Consider the following 18955-nt stretch of genomic DNA (forward strand, 5'->3'; position numbering starts at 1 on the left):
GCTGAAGATCTCAAATGTTGTGAAAATGGGGTGTTTATGTTCTGATTCAATTGGCATTGATTCATCAATCACAGCTATACAGTCACGAGTAGGAAGGCAATTCCCTCCATGAATAAAGGAAATCTACTGCAGAGCTCACACAAAGGGATCCTTCTCCTCAGTAAACTCTCCCATCACATTACCCAACATATCAGCAAATGCATGACACACTGCGCATGTTCTAACCAACAAAGGGACCGCGGGTGATTGATGTCTGCACCGGACCAATGAAAGGACGGTGGGCGGATCTGGAGGACTTAGCGGGATGTTGGTCCTCCAACCAATCAAAGTGAATGAAGGGCGGAGCTAAGTTAAACCATGTGATCACCCTCGCGCGCGGCTCAGTGTCGATGTAATGAATGTTCGGGAAGTAATGGAGAGAAAGGATACGGTAAGGAAAGAAATAAACAGGGAAACGAGAGAAAAACTGTGTTGCTGTGAGCGGAGAGGTTTTACAAACAAATTGTGTACGTCGGAAAACACAACTTTGTACATCCCAGTCCCGTGTTTGCAGTAAATGGGGAATGGCCTCAGCGCCGCCATCTTTATTCGGGACAATGAAGAGCTCTTGCCCGAAACGTCGATTTCACTGCTCGTTGGATGCTGCCTGAACTGCTGTGCTCTTCCAGCACCACTAATCCAGCACAACGATTCACTGGACATGTGCCCCGCCGCCATCTTTGTAGGGGGCAAGGTGCAGCCAGGCGCATGTGCAGCCTTTCTCCAGTATAGAGTCACTGGGATCATAGCAGCCAATACTGCTCTGATTCACCTCTGGGCTCCCTCATCACCACTTTGTCAATAACAACTTCCTCAGTCTCGAACCATGGGTGTATTTTTGGTTTGTTTACTATTGTATTATTACTTTTATAGACCCTTTGTAAATGAGTTTTTCACTGCGTTCCATCCCCTGACCATGTGCTGCTGTATTATCAGATTACTTTTCTCATGAATATTTATGACAGTCAAGAATTCTTTTTTCCAACAAGCAAATGTATTTTCCTTCCATTACTGACTATCAAATTCTGCACCATTTTTATTCCCTGTAATCTGTTTTGCACTCCATGAAACATCAACTGTGTTTCTCCTTCCACAGATCCCAGTGATTATTGCCAAATCTCTGTTGCCTGTGGAGAGGGTGATGTTTGACTTTCTCGTACAGCTGCAGTTTGTGCGGTGAAGGTGCTCCTACAATGTGGTTGGATAAGAGACATTACAGAGTAGTCATTCAGCAACAGGAAAGATCTGAAGATAATATCCAAATCAACAACAGTTTGTATTTTTATTATCATGCTTTTAATTTCACAAAAATACTATTCAGAACTTTAGACATAAAGCCAGAGATGGAGATATTAGGTCAGGTGACCAAAAGCATTGCCAAAAAGCAGGTTTTGAGGGATGTCTTAAAGGTGGAAAGCAGACCTGTGAGGTTTTGGCTGCGAATTTCAGACCATGCTACTTCAGCAACTATAGAAACAGCCACACAGGTGAAGTAATGAATTAACAAATGGTTGGGAGTCTCGAAGAAAATGGGTTGTCGAGGTCTCAAACTGTGTATGGTGCAGGGAGCTAGGGACTATCACAGCCAGGAATTAAATCAAGGGTGAGAATTTTAAATTGAGGGATATTGGCCAGGTGCTGGCAGGTGAGACTAGATTGGGTTGGGGTATCTGGACGCGTTGGACCGAAGGGTCTGTTTTCTTGCTCTACATCTCTCTGGCTGTATGCTGTTGATTATAATTAGGAGCCTTTTGATGAATTAACAAGCAGAGATTTAGACTTTCTTGAGATTACAGGGAGGTTGAATGTGGGAAGCTGGCCCTGAGTGTGTTTGGAAAATGAAGTCTGGAGATAACACAAGGTGGATGAAAGTATATGAGCTGAGACAAGGGTGGAATCAGCTAGAATTAGTGGTCTTGGAGTGGGACTGAGTTATCACACTCACCTCGCCTCTGGGATTCAGCTGGTTGCCAGATTGTGAATCAGGGCGGTAACACAATCGGGAGCTGAGTGGCCCTGGTGGAGCCTAAAATGAGTGTCACTCAGCTGACTGTTGCTGAGCAGCTGCTGCTTGGTAGCCCTGTCGATGACATCTTCCATCACTTTACTGCTGGTCGAATGTGGACTGATAGAGGGAAATTGGCTGGGTTGGATTGCCTTGTGTTTTTGTGTTGAACATCCCTGGGCAATGTTCCACATTGTCGGTAGATGCCAGTGCTGGAGCGGTACTTGGCTTGGTGGGTGGCAAGTTCTGGAGCGCAATCCATCAGTATTATTGCCAGAATATTGGCAGGGCCCGTAGACTTTGCACCACTTAACCATTTCTTGATTTTATTCAAACTCAACCGAACTGACTTAAAACTCCCATCTGTGATGTTAGAAACCACTGGAGAAGGCTAAGATGGATCATCACTTTGCACTTCTGGCTGACGATTGCTGCAAATGCTGTCATCTTATCTGGTGCATGGATGTGTGAGACCCCTCCATCAGTAAGGGTGGGGATATCTGTGATACTTCCTCCAGTGAGTTGTTTAATTGTCCATCACCGTTCACAACTGGGTGTGGCAGAACTGCAGAGCTCCAATCTGTTCCACTGGATGTAGGATCACTTAGCTCTGTGGCTTGCTGCTGATGCTGTTTGATATGCAGATAGTCCTGTTTGATTGCTTCACCAGGTTGGCACTTCATTTTTAAGTCTGCCTGGTGCTGCTCATGGCATGCCCTCCTTTCCTGTCCATTGTGATGGGTGAGAGCAGGATTTACAATCCCATGAGATTATAGATTGTGCTGGAGTACAGTTCTGCTGCTGTTGATGTCCCACAGTGCCTCAGAGATATCCAGCTTGAGATCCTACATCTCTTCAAAGTCTGTCCCATTTCGAACGGTGATAGTGTCACTCAACACAATGGAGGTTTTTCTCAACTTTAAGGCAAGACTTTGTCTCCAAAAGGAATGTGTGATGGTCGCTCGTACTGATACTGACATAGACAGATGGATCTGCAGCTGGTCAATTCATAACAATGAGATCAAGTATGTTTTACACACTTGTTGGTTCCCTCACCACCCGCTGCAGACTCCGTTGAGCAGCTATGTCCTTTAGGACCTGGCCAGCTCAGTCAGTAATTCTGTTGCAGAGCTAGTCTCGATTGTGGACATTGAAATCCTGTACCCAGAGTACATTTGACACCATTTTATTGCCTCAGTGTTTCCTCCAAATGTTATTCAACACTAAGGAGAAGTGATTCATCAGCCAAGGAAGGACGGGACGTGATAATCAGCAGGAGCCATGAGACTTCCTGGTCTCCGGAGCCAATGCTGTGTACTCCCAGGGCAAATCCTCCCTGTCTGTACACCACTGTGCCACCACCTCTGCCTGGACATATCCAGAGATTTCAGGAGAAAGTGAAGACTGCAGATGCTGGAGATCAGAGTCAAGAGTCTGGTGCTGGAAAAGCATAGCAGGGCAGGCTGATGAAGGGCTTAGGCTAGAAATGTCGATTCTCCTGCTCCTCGGATGCTGCCTGACTGTTGTGCTTTTCCAGCACCCACTCTCGATATCCGGGGATGGTGATGGTGGTGTCTGGTCATTGTTTGTAAGGGATGATTCCGTGGGTATGACTATGTCAGGCTGTTCCTTGACTAGTCTGTGAGACAGTTCTCCACATTTTGGCACCAAAAACCATGTGTTAGTGAGGAGGACATTGTACCATGGAGAGGGCTGATTCTGTGGTTGTATTTTCTGGTGCTTTGTTAGTTGCCAACTGGTCCATCCAGTTTAATTCCTTTATTGAGACTTTGCAGTGATTAATACAGTGAGTAGCTGGCTGGGCCGCTGTCAGGTTGGCAGGATTTTTTTCGCCATAGACAATGGTTTCATAGAGATCAGGAGATTCCTAATACGTTGTTTTTTCTCTTGAATTCAGATTTCACCATCTGCCAAGACGGGATTCGAACCAGGACTTCAGTCCTTTGTTTTAATATTCTGGATAAAAGCTAAATGCATCAGGTTTGTTCACTCATTTTAAATATCACTAACCCTGGTTTTGTTTCTTTGTAAAAAGACTGTCCATCATCCTGTCTCCTCCATCCTCCCCTCCAACAACGAGTGAGGAGCACATGGAGTTTCTCTGTCACTAAGACTGAGATAATCCGATCTGCTCCTTCTCTCCCTCCCACTAGCCCACTGAGTCAAACTGCCTCACGTGGTGTTCCTGGTTTTTGTCCTAAACCTACACCTTTCTCCAGTCTCTTGTCAAGCCTTATCAGAGCTCACCTTGACCCTTTACCCTAATCTCACTAAACTCCCTTTCCAACTCTCTTTCCTCCGCTGCCGCCTCATCACTCCCCCCTCGCCAATTCATAGATATTGTTCCTTGTTCTGTCTGTTGGTCTTTTCTGGTTGTGTCCTTCTCTCCCATTCTGTGAAAAACTAATATTTGACCTTATCATTGTTGGAAAATCCTGCTCCATACCCACTCTCCCTTTCCTTTCTGAATTCCTTGCATTTGGTGTCCCTCAACGATCTATCCTTGGTCTCTCCTGTATCTCACGTACATAGTGCAAGGAGGTGATATCATCCAAAAACACTGTGTTAGGTTTGACATGTACACTGACGATGCCCAGCTCTCCCTCCCCATCATCCCTCTCCATTACTCCACTGTTACTCAGTTATCAAACTGCTTATCACATTCCCACTACTCGATTAGCTGCAATTTCCTCCAAAGAAACATTGTCACGGTTAAACCCATTGCCTTACCTTTACCTTTCTGCTGAGCCCCTTCCCTCCCACTGGGAACTCTCTGAGACAGAACCACACTCTTCACAATATTGCTGTTATATCTGACCCCAAGGTGACCTTCTGATCAGACATCCACACAATCACAACACCAGGAATTCCAATCTCTTAAACATTGCTTTTCTCCACCTCACCCCAGCTCCATTGCTACTGAAACCCCTTACCCACGTCTGTGTCACCTTAAACTTGAATCCAAAACAGAACCCTTGATTCTGTGACTCAGAATCTGGTTTCAGACTCCCCTCTCAGTATTTACCCTCAGACGCATCCTCTCAGTATTTATCCTGTCAAACCCCTTAAGAATCCCATCTGTCTCAATGAGATCACCTCTCTTTCTCCAAAATCCAGTGAGTAGAGTCCCAACCTTTTCAGCCTTTATTTAAACGATAATCCCTCCAAACCAGGGATCATCTCATTGAATCTTCCCTGAAATGCCTCCAATAAACTGACACATTTCCTTCTCTAAAGGGACCAAAACTGCTCTCATTACTGCAGATATGGTGGTCTCACCAGCACTTCCACACGGTACTCTCAGGTATATACTCCAAACTCTAATACTGAAAACTTTTGAAACAAAACATTTGATTCCCCTTCCTGATTCCCTGTTGTAACTGTGTGGTAGCTTTCTGTGTTTCCTGAACAATTACCCTGGTCCCTTTTGTGGTGCAGCTTTCTACAGTTTCCACCATTTAAATAGTACTTTGTTCTTTTATTATCTCCTCCAAAATGAGCAACTTCCCATTTTCCCAAGTTACACCCCATCTAGCAACTTGTTGCCTCCTTCTCCTGTGCATCTCTCTCTTTTCATAATCCTCTGAGACCTTTACAGTTGTGCCTTTTCTAGGAGATATTCCCCCTTCCCATTCTTTCAAACATTTATTGGGAGCACTGGGCAGTGGGAAGCAGGCAGAGTTGCTATCTTTTTAGGGATACGCTTTGGAGTGATTGAGAGGATCTTCCTACCCATTGGTCAGGATGGAGACAACTTGCCCATCGTTAGGCTTAGCCTTTCACACCCATGTCTTATTGATGAGGCAGAGCGGCAGCACAGAATGAAAGAAAAGAAAGTTATTCTTGTTCCCCATATCTCACTGGCGCTTGGATCATTTTCTCCAATGTGTCAAAGAACTGCTGTGTTCAGTCACATGAGATCTCAAGTTGGAATCTCCTAGAACCCCACAGATATCCCTCTGAGTTGACTGCTGTTGTCCTCAAGGGTAATATGTACAGTAATCCTGGGCCACGAGGAGGGGATGGTGTGAGTTTCTAACTTGAACTGATAGTGACAGATTTTATAAACTTGTATTACGGGATATTACAGGTGGACATTCAGATGGTGATCTCAGTCAATATTCTGCTAAACTCTGATTGAATTACTCAGTATATCAGGATCTTGATATTCGCACTGTGTGTGTGAGTATTGTGATCCAGATCAATCCCATTTGCTGCTTAAAAATTCTTCTTTGAATCATCGCATTTTCTCAAAAGGTCTCCCCAAACCTTCAATGTGTCATGTAATCCTTTTATGATGACCTGATGAGTGTAAGGTTTATTATTCGAATGTGTAATTTTTGTATAAGGATGCCTCAGAGAGGGAGCAGAATATTCTTAAAGGGGAGAATAACCATTTTGAGGGGAGGCTGTTGTTTATTGGTATCAATGACATAGGAATAGAAGAGTTCACATTATTGGATCATTGGAATCTCTTGTGGGGTAGAATTGACCTCCATCAGAAGGATGGATTGTACTGGCACTGGAAGGGAACAGTTGCTAGTGCTATTCAGGAGGCATTAACCCAGTGAAGGAATGTGGGTAAACCCAGAGAGAGAGTGAGGGAAGAGCTCAGTCTGAGGCTGGTACAGTTCAGACGTCAAACAGTCAAGGCAGACAAGGGCAAGGCACAGAATGAGCAGTTACACTGCATTTATTTCAATGCAGGAGGCCCGATAGGTCGGGCAGAGGAGCTCAGGGTATGGTTTTGAACATCGCACTGGGATATTATAGCAATTACAGAGGCATGACTAAATGATGGATAGGACCAGCAGCTTAATGTTCCAGTGTACAGATGCTATAGCAAAGATAGAAAGGGGGCAACAGAGCAGGGGGAGAGGTATTTTTGATAAGGGATAACATTACAGCTGGGCTTCAAGAGGGTATTCCTGGGAGTACATCCAGGCAGGTTATACAGGTGGAACTGAGAAATAAGAAAGGGATGATCTCCTTATTGGGATGGTACTATTGAACCCCTCTCCCTTTCCCAACAGTCAGCAGGGAGTTGAGAAGCAAATTTACCAAGAGATCACTTATCTGTAAGAACAGTATGGTTGTGTACAAGACTTGACCTTCTTTGTTATTCATTCACAGGATGAGGGTATCACTGACTGGGCCCAAAGGGCAGTAAAGAGTTATCTACATTGCTGTGGGTCTGGAGTCACATGTAGGCCAGACCAGGTAAGGATGGCAGATTCCTTCCCTGAAGGATATTAGCGAATCTGATGAGGTTTTTTTCACAATAATTAACAATGGATTCATGGTCTTTAATAGATTCTTAATTCTAAATTTTAATTGAATTCACGTTCCACTGTCTGCAGTGACGGGATCCACAAAGCAGACTGGTTAGCAAGGTTAGATAACATGAAATGTTGGGTGAACTAGCCATTTGGATACAAAATTGGCTTGAAGGTAGGAGGCAGAGGGTGGTGATGAAGGGTTGCTTTGCGGACTGGAGGCCTATGAGCAGCAGTGTGCTGCAGGAATGAATATGGGGTCCTAAAATAAATGACTTGGATGTGAATATATGAGATATGGTCAGTGGGTTTACAGAAGACACCAAAATTGGAGGTGTAGTGGACAATGAAGAAGGTTAGTTCAGAATGCAACAGGCTCTTGACCAGATGGGCCATTGGAGCGAGGAATGGCAGACTGGGTTCAATTTAGACAAATGTAAGCTGTTGGATTTTGGAAAGGCAAATCAGAGCAGGACTTGTACACTTCATGGTAAAGTCCTTGGGAATGTTGCTGAACATAGAGACCATGAAGTGCAGGTTCATTGTTCCTTGAAAGTAGAGTCGAAGGTGGGCAGACTAGTGAAGGTGGTCTTTGGTATGCTTATATTTATTGGTCAGTACATTGAGTACAGAAGCTGGGACGTCAAATTGTGGTTGGACAGGACATTGATTAAGCCATTTCAGGAATTATGTTTTAAGTTCGGAATTCCCTGTTCTGGAAAGGATGTTGTGAATCTTAAAAGAGTTCAGAAAAGATTTACAAAGACTTTGCTAGGGTTGGAGGATTTGGGCTACAGGGAGAGGCTGAATAGGCCAGGGTTAATTTCCCTGGAGAGTCAAAGAGTGAGAGGTGACTTCATGGAGATTTATAAAATCATGAAGGGCATGGATAAGGTGAACAGCCAGGGTCTTTTCCCCCCAGTTAGGTGGGTTCAAAACAAGATCACATGGGCTAAAGTTGAGAGGGCAAAGATTAAAAACGGATCTAAGGGGCAAAGTTTTCATGCTGTGTGTGGTGTATGTGTGGAATGAGCTGCCAGATGAAGTAGTGGAGGCTGATACAATTACAACATTTGAAAGGCATCCGATTGGGTACATGAATAGGAAGAGTTTCCAATGATATGGACCAATAGCTGGCAAATGGGGCTCCATTTGTTGAGGATTCCTAGTTGGCATCGACCAATTGGACCAAAGGTCTGTTTCTGTGCTGTACATCTCTATGACACTAATACATCAAAATAAGATGTGTTCCTCTTTTGTGGAGAGCGAGCAGAAGCACAGATAATTGTCCTTGGAGCTGAGAAGGTTAAGCAGTGATTTTGACCAGGTGCAAATTTGTTTCTAGGATATCTAATCTGCAGAGAGAGGGGAATTGTTAACAATGTCACAATTTTAGTAACTATTTTCAGGTAATTGGTAAATGATGTGAATATGTGAACATTTTTTTATTCAGTAAGTTCTGAGTATCTGGAACAGTCTGAATCGCAGCTGGACACAGACTCAGCAGTTATTCATAAATAGATTTGCAGCATCTCCAGAGGGAGAGGGTACATCCCAAATGGGCTGAATAGCCCCAGCCCCTGTGCTCTGTGATACTGCCCCATTCACTGTGAATGATGAAGCTCATCCCAGGGCAGAGAGAGGGAGGATCCCACCACTCACCTCACAATGGGCCCCGATGATTGATGTCAGCGCAGGCCAATAGGGGACAGAGGGCAGTACTGGAGGACCAGGTCGTACCAGTTTGTCCTCTAACCAATCGGAGTGAATGAGGGCATCCTCAAGGCTGGAACTAAAGAAAGGCACATATCACAGAGATTTGAGAAACTGGAGGACATGAGATAGGGAGCGTTCTGTGGCTGGTGAGGAATTATATAAATAAGGAAGAGTTGTGAGGCTGGATGAGGTGACAGTGATCGGGAGAGTTGAGGACGGAGGAATTTAGAGTTAGTGAAGATTAGAGTCATAATGCTATACAGCAAGGAAACAGGCCCTGTGGTCCAACCAGTCCATGCTGACCATAATTCCAAACTGAACTAATTGTACCTGCCTCCGCTGAGTCCATATCCATCCAAATATTTCCTGTTTATGTACTTATCTGAAGGTCTTTTAAATATTGTAATTGTATTCACAGCTACCACTTCCTCTGGAAGTTCATTTCACACGTATAATTTTTTTTAAAACCCTAATGTCTTTTCTCAGATCTTTCTAATTTCTTCTCAAAATGAATGCACCCGAGTTTTGAATCCCCCCCCCCCCCCACCCCCCAACGGCTATTCACCTTATCTACACTCTTTCTGATTTTGTAAACCTCTAATAAGGTCACCCCTCAACCTCGTGCACGCCAGTGAAAAAAATTCCCAGCCTATCCAGCCTCTCCTTCGAACATATTCCCTCCATTCATGGAAACATGCTGGTAAATCTCTTCTGAACCTGCTGCAATTTAATAATATCCTTCCTATAACAGCACAACCTGAACTGGACAGAGTATTCCAGAAGAGGCCTCCCCAACGTCCTGTACATCCTCAACATAACGTCCCAACTCCTGGACTCAAAGGTCTGAACAATGAAGGTAAGATTGCTACGCACCTTCTTAACCCCCCGTCTACATGTAACACACACTTCAAATACGTGCAGCCCTCGGTCTCTTTGTTCCCATATCACTACTCAAGGCACTACTTTTTTTGAGTGTAAGTCCTACCCTCATTTGTTTTGTCAGGATGTTATATTTTCCAATCCAAAAAAATTTCAAGTATAAAGGCAGTCGGAGTATAATTAAGAGGGAAATCAGGAGGCAAAAAAGGGACGTGAGATAGCTTTGGCAAATAGGGTTAAGGATAATCCAAAGGGCTTTTGTAAATACTTGAGGAACAAAAGGCTAACTCGGGAGAAAATAGAGACCCTCAAAGATCAGCAAGGCAGCCATTGTGTGGAGCTGCAGGCGATGGGCGAGATAGGAAACAAATATTTTGCATCAGTGTTTATTGTGAAGAAGTACATGGGAGATATAGAATGTGGGGAGATAAATGGTGATATCTTGAAGAAAGTCCATATTACAGAGGAGGAGGTGGTGCTCAACGAGTGGCTAAGGAGCTGGTGCAGGGGAAAAGGATTCACGTTTTATGGATCGTGGTGATCTCCTCTGGAGTAGAGTTGACCTGCATTAGAAGGATGGATGGTACCTGAATTGGAAGGTGTCTAATATCTAGGCAGGGAGACTTGCTGGTGATACTCTGGAGGCATTAAACCAGTGAGGGAGTGGGTGTAAACCCAAGAAGATAGTGAGGAAAGAGATATGTCTGAGGCTGGTACAGTTCAGAAATCAAATAGTCAAGGCAGGCAACGGTCAGTATTAATATGATGGGCTGAATGAAGTCGGACTGAGCAGTTGCACTGCATTTACTTCAATCGAAGAGGCCTGACAGGGAAGGCAGATGAGCTCAGGGTATGGTTTTGAACATGGCACTGGGATATTATAGCAATTACAGAGGCATCACTCAGGGATGGATAGGACTGGCAACTTAATGTTCCAGGGTATAGATGCTATAGGAAGAATAGAAAGGGGGACAAGAGAGGAGGGGAGTGGCATTTTTGATTCGGGATAGCGTTATGTTTTTGCTTAGGGAAGATATTCCTGGGAGTACGCCCAGTGAAGTTATTTAGGTGGAACTGGGAAAAAGAAAGGGATGATCACCTTATTGGGGTTTTCTGCATGGATTTCGTGCGGGTCCTCTGGTTTCCTCCCACAGTCCAAAGATGTGCAGGTTGGGCGGATTGTCCAGGCTGAATTGCCCACAGTGTCCAGGGATGTGTCGGTTGGGTGGATTATCCGGGCTGAATTGCCCATAATGTTCAGGGATGTACAGGTTGGCTGGCCCTTGGAAATGCAATGTTACAGGGGGAGGTTAGGAGGCTCTCCAGGTCAGTATCAATGTGATGGGCTGAATGACCTGCTTCCACACTGTTGGGAGTCTCTGATAATTCTAATAGTTTTAAAATAGTTACAGAAAATAATATACCAGATCTAAAAGTTAAGGTTCTGAATTGGACAAAGGCCAATTTTGATGGCACAAGGCAAGAACTTTCATCTGGCCCCTCAAGCCTGCTCTACCATTCAATAAGATCAGGGCTGATCTTTTCATGGCCTCAGCTCCACATTCCTGCTCTCTCACCATAACCCTTAATTCCTTTCCTGTTCACAAATCTACATTTTGCCTGAAAGGCATTCAAGTTGATAACGTCAAATGCTGCACTCGGCAGGGAATTCCACAGATGCACAACCTTTTAGCTGAAGAAGCTCCTCCTGAACTCAGTCCTAAATCTGTTCTCCCTTATTTTGAGTTAATGCTCTGTAGTTTGACCCGCCCCCAGTGGAAATAGCCTCCCTGATTCTGTCTTATCTACTCCCTTCATAATTTTATTGTTTCCTCTCCAACCTCCCATTCTTCTAAATTACAATGATTATAGAACCAGTTTTCTCAATCTCTCCACATACACCAACCCTCAACTCCCAACTCAAACTAGTGAACCTCCTCTGTACTCCCTCCAGTGTCAGTACATCCTTCCTGAAGTAAGGAGACCAAACCTGTACACAGTACTCCAGGTGTGGCCTCACCAGCACCCTGTAGAGCTGCAGCATAACCATCCCTCTAGCAAAGAAGGACAATATTCCCTTCACTGCCTTAATTACCTGCTGCACCTGCAAACCAACTTCCTGTGATTCATGTACAAGGAAACCCAGCACCCTCTGTACAGCAGCATGGTGCACGTTTTCACCATTTCATCATCCAGTTTGCTGTTAGTCCAACCAAAATGGATGACCTCACATATCCCAACATTGAACTCCATCTGCCAGATCCTTACCCACTCACTTAACTGATCTGTATCCCTGTGCAGACTGACAGTGGCCTCTGCAGACATTGCTCTACCTCATCTTTGTATCAAATGTGAACTCTGACACCGTACACTTGGTCCTCAACTCCAAAACATTTGTGTAAGTTGCAAACAGTTGTCGTGCCAACATTAATCCAAACACCCGTTTATTCCCATTCTTTATTTTTTGTTGGTTAACTGATCCAGTATCAATGATAATACATTACCCACAATGCCATGCATCTTTACATTATTCAGCAGCCTTTTGTGTGGCAACGTATCGAATACCTTCTGGAAATCCATGTACACCACATCCCCCGAGTCCGCCTTGTCCAACACACTCGTCGTATCCTCCAATACTTCCAGTAAATGCGTTAAACGTGACTTGCCTTTCATGAATCCATGTTGTGTCTGCTCAATGAGACAATTCTGACCCAGATATCTCACCACTACTTCCTTGAGAGATTCAAGCATTTTCCCCACTACAGAAGTTAAGCTAACGGGTCCTTTTTGAAAAATAGTGGCACCACATTTGCAGCTTCCAGTCTGTCAAAACCATCCCAGAATCCAACAAATGGTAGTAAATTATCACGAGGTCTATTTGTTACTCCCCCCCCCCCCCCCTCCCCCACCATCTCCTTTAGTCCCTGGGATGCATTCCATCAGAGCCTGGAAACCCATCTACCTTTAGGCTGTTATCTTTCCCAACATTTCCTCTTTACTGAGAATGATTGCTTCTGTCTCCTCATCTGCCATTGCCTCCATAGGCCTGCGACAATGAGAGTGCACAGACAGTATGTTCCTGTTAAGTTCAAGGCTGGTAGGTGTAAAGAATGCTGCCTGACGAAAGATATTGTGGGCCTGGTCAAGAAAATGAAGGAGGCATATGGCAGGTACAGAGAGCTGTGTTTGTGTGAATCCCTAGAGGAGAATAGGGGCAGTAGGAGTATACTCGAGGTAAACCAGGAGGGCAAAAAGGGGACATGAGATAGCTTTAGGAAATAGGTTTAAGGAGAATCCAGAGTGATTGTACAAATACACTAAGGAAAAACAAGTAACCAGGCAGAGAACAGGTACCCACAAAAATCATCAAGGCTGTCTGTGGAACCGCAGGAGGTGAGAGCGATTCTGTTTGAGCGGAGAGGTTTTACAAACAAAATGTGCATGTCGGAAAACACAAATTTGAACGTCCCAGTCTCGTGTTTACAGTAAACGGGGAATTGCCTCAGTGTGGCTGCAGGTATGAGTGTGCGCCGCCATCTTTATTCGGGGCAAGAATTCTCTGTACACTTGTGGAGCCACCAGCTTTGTAGGGGGCAAGGTGCAGCCAGGCGCATGTGCAGCCTTTCTCTGGTACAGAGTCATTGGGCAGGATTTACACAGAGCACATTCAATCTCAGAGAAATGGATGTTCATTTCTGGATTTGTTTCATCATTCATATAAATAATTTGGTATCGTAAATGAGTTTGCAGGTCATACAAAATTGGATGGGTGTGGATAATGCAGAAGGTTACCTCAGATTACAATAAGATATTGATCAGATGGGGTTTAATTTCGGTAAATGTGATGTGCTGCATTTTGGAAAAGCAAATCAGGGCAGGACTTGTACACTGAATGGCAAGGCCCTGAAGACGTTTGTGCAACAAAGAGACCTTGGACTGCAGGTTCATAGTCCTTGCAAGTCAAGTTGCAGGTAGATAGGATGATGAAGGTGTTCAGTATGTTTTCCTTTATTGGTTTGAGCATTGAGTATCGGATGTGGGAGGTCATGTTGCTGTACAGGACATTCGTTAGGCCACTTTTGGAATATTGTGTGCAATTCCGGCCTGCCTCCTATCAGAAGGGTGCTGTGAAATTTGAAAGGTTTCAAAAAAGACTTACAAGGATGTTGTTAGGGTTGGAGGATTTGAGTTGTAGGGTGAGGCATAAAAGGCAAAGATGCTCCGGTGTTAGAATCATGAAAGTGTTGGCCCCTTAACAGCGCATCAATGAATATTCATGGGCTATGCATATATCTACATGAACACAGGCCACTCACAATATGAACACCTATCTCCCTCTCTGTGCCTACATTCCTTGTCTGTGTGCCCTTTCCTGCTTCCCTTGTAACATTGTGGGTCTGATTACCCTCCCTGTACTGCAGCTATTCCCCTGTGTTTCTGTGTTTGCCTCAGCTCTCATGGCCCAATTCAGAATGTGGTTAGAATTATCTCCCACTGGGAGTCCCATGTTTATAATTACAGTTAAAGAGGGTCCCCTGTCATCTTTTAAATACATCAAACCGATTTCATCATCACAGGTTGGGGTTTGGTAATCCCCCGTGGCCCTTACACACCTCAGGCTTCCTTTCTGTATGATCCTCAATATGACCCTTTTGTCCCTAAGTCACCAAAGTTATTTCAGCCCATTCAGCCTGTCCCCTCCCCAGTGTGTCCCTGTAATATCTGTAAATGCCTGGAGCCACTGATCGGCTGTGCATTGGGGGAACCGACTCTCAGCCTCACCCTCTTATTGCAGGGACAGATTCTGCTGTACACGTCAGGGCATCTTGGGCCGAGGGAGGGTCCGTACATCATCTTCGGTGAGACTGTGTACCTCTACTAATTCATCCATATTGTCCCAATAAGGCCCATTATTACCAATCCTCTATCAGGCTGGGTGTTCATTCACCAACATCTGTCGTTCAGCTGGATAAACGGTTCAGGTTTGGTTTCTGTCAGTTCCCCTTGTTGCTCCCTACTGTCTAAGTTGAGCTTTGATGCACAGTGGAGCCATAGACAGGGCCTTTTGGGCCTTACAGGGCGGTGGGTCATCCCACCCATTATCGTCCCTCGATCCATACGTGGGTGCTTCACCATCTAACCCGTTCCAGTCAGTGTCACCATCCTCTCTGCCTTCTGAGGAGAGCGGGGCACTAGGTACCTCCCCCACTGTAACTACCACCTGGCCCTTTGGCTTTAAGGCCTCACGTCTGAGAGCCACCACCTTCACTTGTTCCTGTTTCCCATAATAATGTAACACATCCTGTCATTCCTGGAATAAAACAGAGCAAAATGTGAATTTGGTTTTATTGAAATATTAATAATTTGACATTCACTTTGACATATCTATAGAGATGAAAATTGTACTGTGATTATTTAAGTGAATTTAACGTGATCATACAATGAAAATAACTATGATAATCAACGACAATGAATGAACTGAATAATATGTAATTATTTGTACCAGTTCTTGCATTGAAAATTCAATTTTATTTTAATGCTTGTCACCCATTACACCGTGGGCATTGTTATTAGGGAATAAAGTAATGGAAGGATATCAGAGAAAATAAATAGACTTTAATTTTAGCTTCACTGCAATAATGAACCAAAACAATATTTGGAAATATGGTTAAATTAATAAAAAAGTTTCCAGTGTCATTATTGATATGAAAACTATTTTAGTTTGCAAATTGTTTTGCTCTAAGAATAATTTGAAATGAATTATGATTATGAATTGACCATTTAAAATATATTTTGAAGAGAATAGTCAGATATATTTTTTGGAGGAAACTTGGGTAAGGAAATAAGTATGTATGGATTGGTATTAATAGTTTTAAAATGTTTGTAAGTTGACTAGAATTATTTGATCGAGAGAGGCTGCATGATTATTAAGACTAACTCACCTTTTTCATAGCATTGTTGGTTTCACTAGAATCTGTTGTGGTCTAAACTCCTGTTGTGTGCAATGGACTGTCACTAATAGCTTAATTAACCTGCGAGTCTCAGATCAGGTTTCCTTTGTCTGTAATTCACTCTGTAATTGCGCGACATACCTGCTTTTCTGAGGGGAAACAGATGTTTTTCAAAGAAAATAAGTGTCAGTTCTCACTGAGAATGGTTACTACCACACACCATAACAGGGACGTGTTTTTCTGAAGAATTTCATTGTCTATCTATAAACCGATGGTACCTGTGTTTGTCAGTTTGTGGAGGATTCAGCACATTTGTTTTGAGCTAGTTTTATACAAGCAGTTGGTTCATTCTGTCTTTACCAAGAATGTTATTTACTTTCTCCTTTTACTGTGATTCTGCAGGTTAGAATATTCTGAGAGTCAGTAATATTCAATAACTGAACGTTGAATGATTTTGACTCTGACAGAGCAGTGGCCTTGTTTTCAGCTAATTATTCACTTTCCATTTCCTGGTTGTGTTGAATGTTACAGAAACAGGCTCTGAGCAATGTTTCCATTCACTTGTGTTGGAGTCACTGACAGCCACGTGGTCACTCAGTTTCAGGCTGATGGATCAGTTTCTCTGTCCTATTCGATGGTGGTCTCCTGCTCAGTTTCCGATGGCTCACCTGAGCATCAGTCCATCAGCTGCTGAAACCCTCCATCCAGATTTTGTTCCCTCTCACAGTGACTACTCCAATACAGTCCCAGCTTGTCTCCCACATTCACCTCCACATACTCATGATCACCTCAGATTCTACTGACTGTGTCCTTAAAGCAAGTCACGTAAGACATCTACCTCCATTTTAACCTCATCTACGTTATGTTCAGAAATATGATTTCAAAATTTGGTGCACTGCTTTTAAACCTACCCATGCCTTCACCCTGTCCTCCCAGTGTAGTTCCACACCTCCCTGAGGTAGCTGCACTTATCCAATCCCAGCTGCATGAGAGTTTCTTGTTTTCATCTCCTCCCTGTTGGTGGCTTTAGTTTCAGCTGCTTTGAACCTAAACTTGGTAATTCTCTTCCCCCAATCCCTTCAACTCTCCTCCATTCTATCAGCACTCCTTTATTTAATCCAGTTTGATCAAGGTTTTGTTTTCCACTCGTAAAATTGTCCCTTTGTAGCACGGTAACAGCCTCGTGTTAACATTACTGAACTGTTAATCCAGATACCCAGCGAATATTCTGGGGACCCTGATTCAAATCGTATTACAGCAAATGTGGACTTTGAATTTAAAAATCATCTAAAATTATGGGTCTGTTGATGACCATGAAACTATTATTGATTGTCAGGAAAAACCCATCTGTGTCACTGATGTCCTTTAGGGAAGGAATCTGCCATCCTTACCCGGTCTGGCCCACATGTGACTCCTGACCCACAGCAATATTGTTGACTCTTAACTGCTCTCTGGGTAATAAATGTTGCCCTAGCCAGTGGCGCCTACATCCAGTGAATGAATTTTAAACAAAGCTCTCAGTCCTGGGATCATGTGAGAAAGAAGCAGAAGGTGACCATTATGCCCCTCGAGAATGCTCCACCATTCAAGAAGACCAAGCCTGATCTGTTTGTGATTTTTATTCCATCTTCCCCCAACCTCCCTTAACACGAATCTATCAACCGGTGTCTTAAAAATACTCAGTGAACCCACCTTCTGGGGCAGAGAGTTCCAAAGTTGCACAGCCTTCTGAGAGGAAACAAATTTCATTATCTATGTCCTGAAAGGGTGAACCCAATTTTAAAGCAGTTCCCTCTAGTTCAGGAATGACCCACAAGAGGAAATATCCTTTCCACATCCACCTTATCAAACCATTCAGGATCTTATATACTTCAGTCATGTCACCCCTCACTCCAACTGAAACAAAACCAGCCTATCCAACCAACCCACATTTTATTTCTGTCATGCCGTTATGAGTGGGGTTGAAATATTGTCTTATGTTTATTATGCAGTGAATGTGTTGCTTCACTGTGTGGGTTTCAAGAATCAACTTGAGCCATACTAGCTTTCCTGTCTCACTGTATTACATATAGCTTACATCACTGTAGTGTTTCCATGCCTCCCTACGTAGTCTAATGAAAAGGAAGGAGAGATAGATTGAGAGAAGTTGTTTGAAAATTTGTTGTCGCCTAAAAAAAACTTCGTCTTTTTGTAGAGATTGCATTATAATTGAAATAACCAATTAGTTAAATATTACTGATAAAATATTACCAACAATTTACCAACGACTGAGGCCAGAGTTATTAGCCAGTAATTTCCCTTCTTTTTCCTTACTTGTGGTTGGGGTTTTTATTAGCAATGTTCCTGTCCTCTGGGACAGTCCCTGACTCCAGTGATACCGGAAAGCTCACAATTAAAGCCTCCACTATCCCTTCAGCTATCACCTTCTGGGGTGTAGTCCATCTGTCCATGTGATTTATCTATTTTCAAATCGTTCAGTTTTCTAGCCTTTTCTCCTTGGTGACTCTTAAATGCTCTCTGGGTAATATGTTTTGCCCTAGCCAGTGGCACCTACATCTAGTGAATGACTTTTAAACAAAGCTCTCAGTCTGGGATCATGTGAGAAAGAAGCAGAAGGTGACCATTCGACCCCTCGAGCCTGCTCCACCATTCAATAAGACCAAGCCTGATCTGTTCGTGATTTATATTCCACACTCATCTCTGTTCCACCCCCCACCCCAACCCCCCCAAAACCACCACCACCCCGACTCTCTCTTGAAGTTTTGGGATAGCATTTGTGTCTTCCACCATGAAGACTGATGCAAAGTACTCATTCAGTTCCTTATCCATTTCTTTGTTCCCCATTACTATTCTTCCAGCCTCAATTTACAGCGGCATAATGTCCATTTTCACCTCTCTTTTGAACTTTATATAACTAAACAAACTCTGAAATCATGTTTTTAATTTTACTGACTCGCTTTCTCTCATGCTTAATCTTCTTTCTCCTTATGTCTTTCTTCATTGGTCTTTCTTGGCTTCCCATTTCACTGACTTCCCACTGCCCTTTGCCATGTGATACGTTGCTTGTA

General features: G+C 43.7%; 1 long non-coding RNA gene across 3 annotated transcripts in view; it reads left to right on the plus strand.

Annotated features, from left to right (window-relative positions):
* The first annotated feature begins 344 nt into the window (after positions 1–344).
* LOC140483972 (uncharacterized) overlaps positions 345–18955 on the plus strand; it is a 33941-nt gene continuing 15330 nt past the window's right edge. For all 3 annotated transcript variants that reach the window (XR_011962120.1, XR_011962118.1, XR_011962119.1), the window contains exons 1-5: positions 345–430; positions 1136–1311; positions 3963–4045; positions 7199–7285; positions 9809–9913. This is a non-coding gene — a long non-coding RNA (uncharacterized lncRNA). The remainder of the gene's footprint in view (positions 431–1135; positions 1312–3962; positions 4046–7198; positions 7286–9808; positions 9914–18955) is intronic.

Source organism: Chiloscyllium punctatum, chromosome 12 (assembly GCF_047496795.1).
Source record: "Chiloscyllium punctatum isolate Juve2018m chromosome 12, sChiPun1.3, whole genome shotgun sequence".
NCBI lineage: Eukaryota > Metazoa > Chordata > Chondrichthyes > Orectolobiformes > Hemiscylliidae > Chiloscyllium > Chiloscyllium punctatum.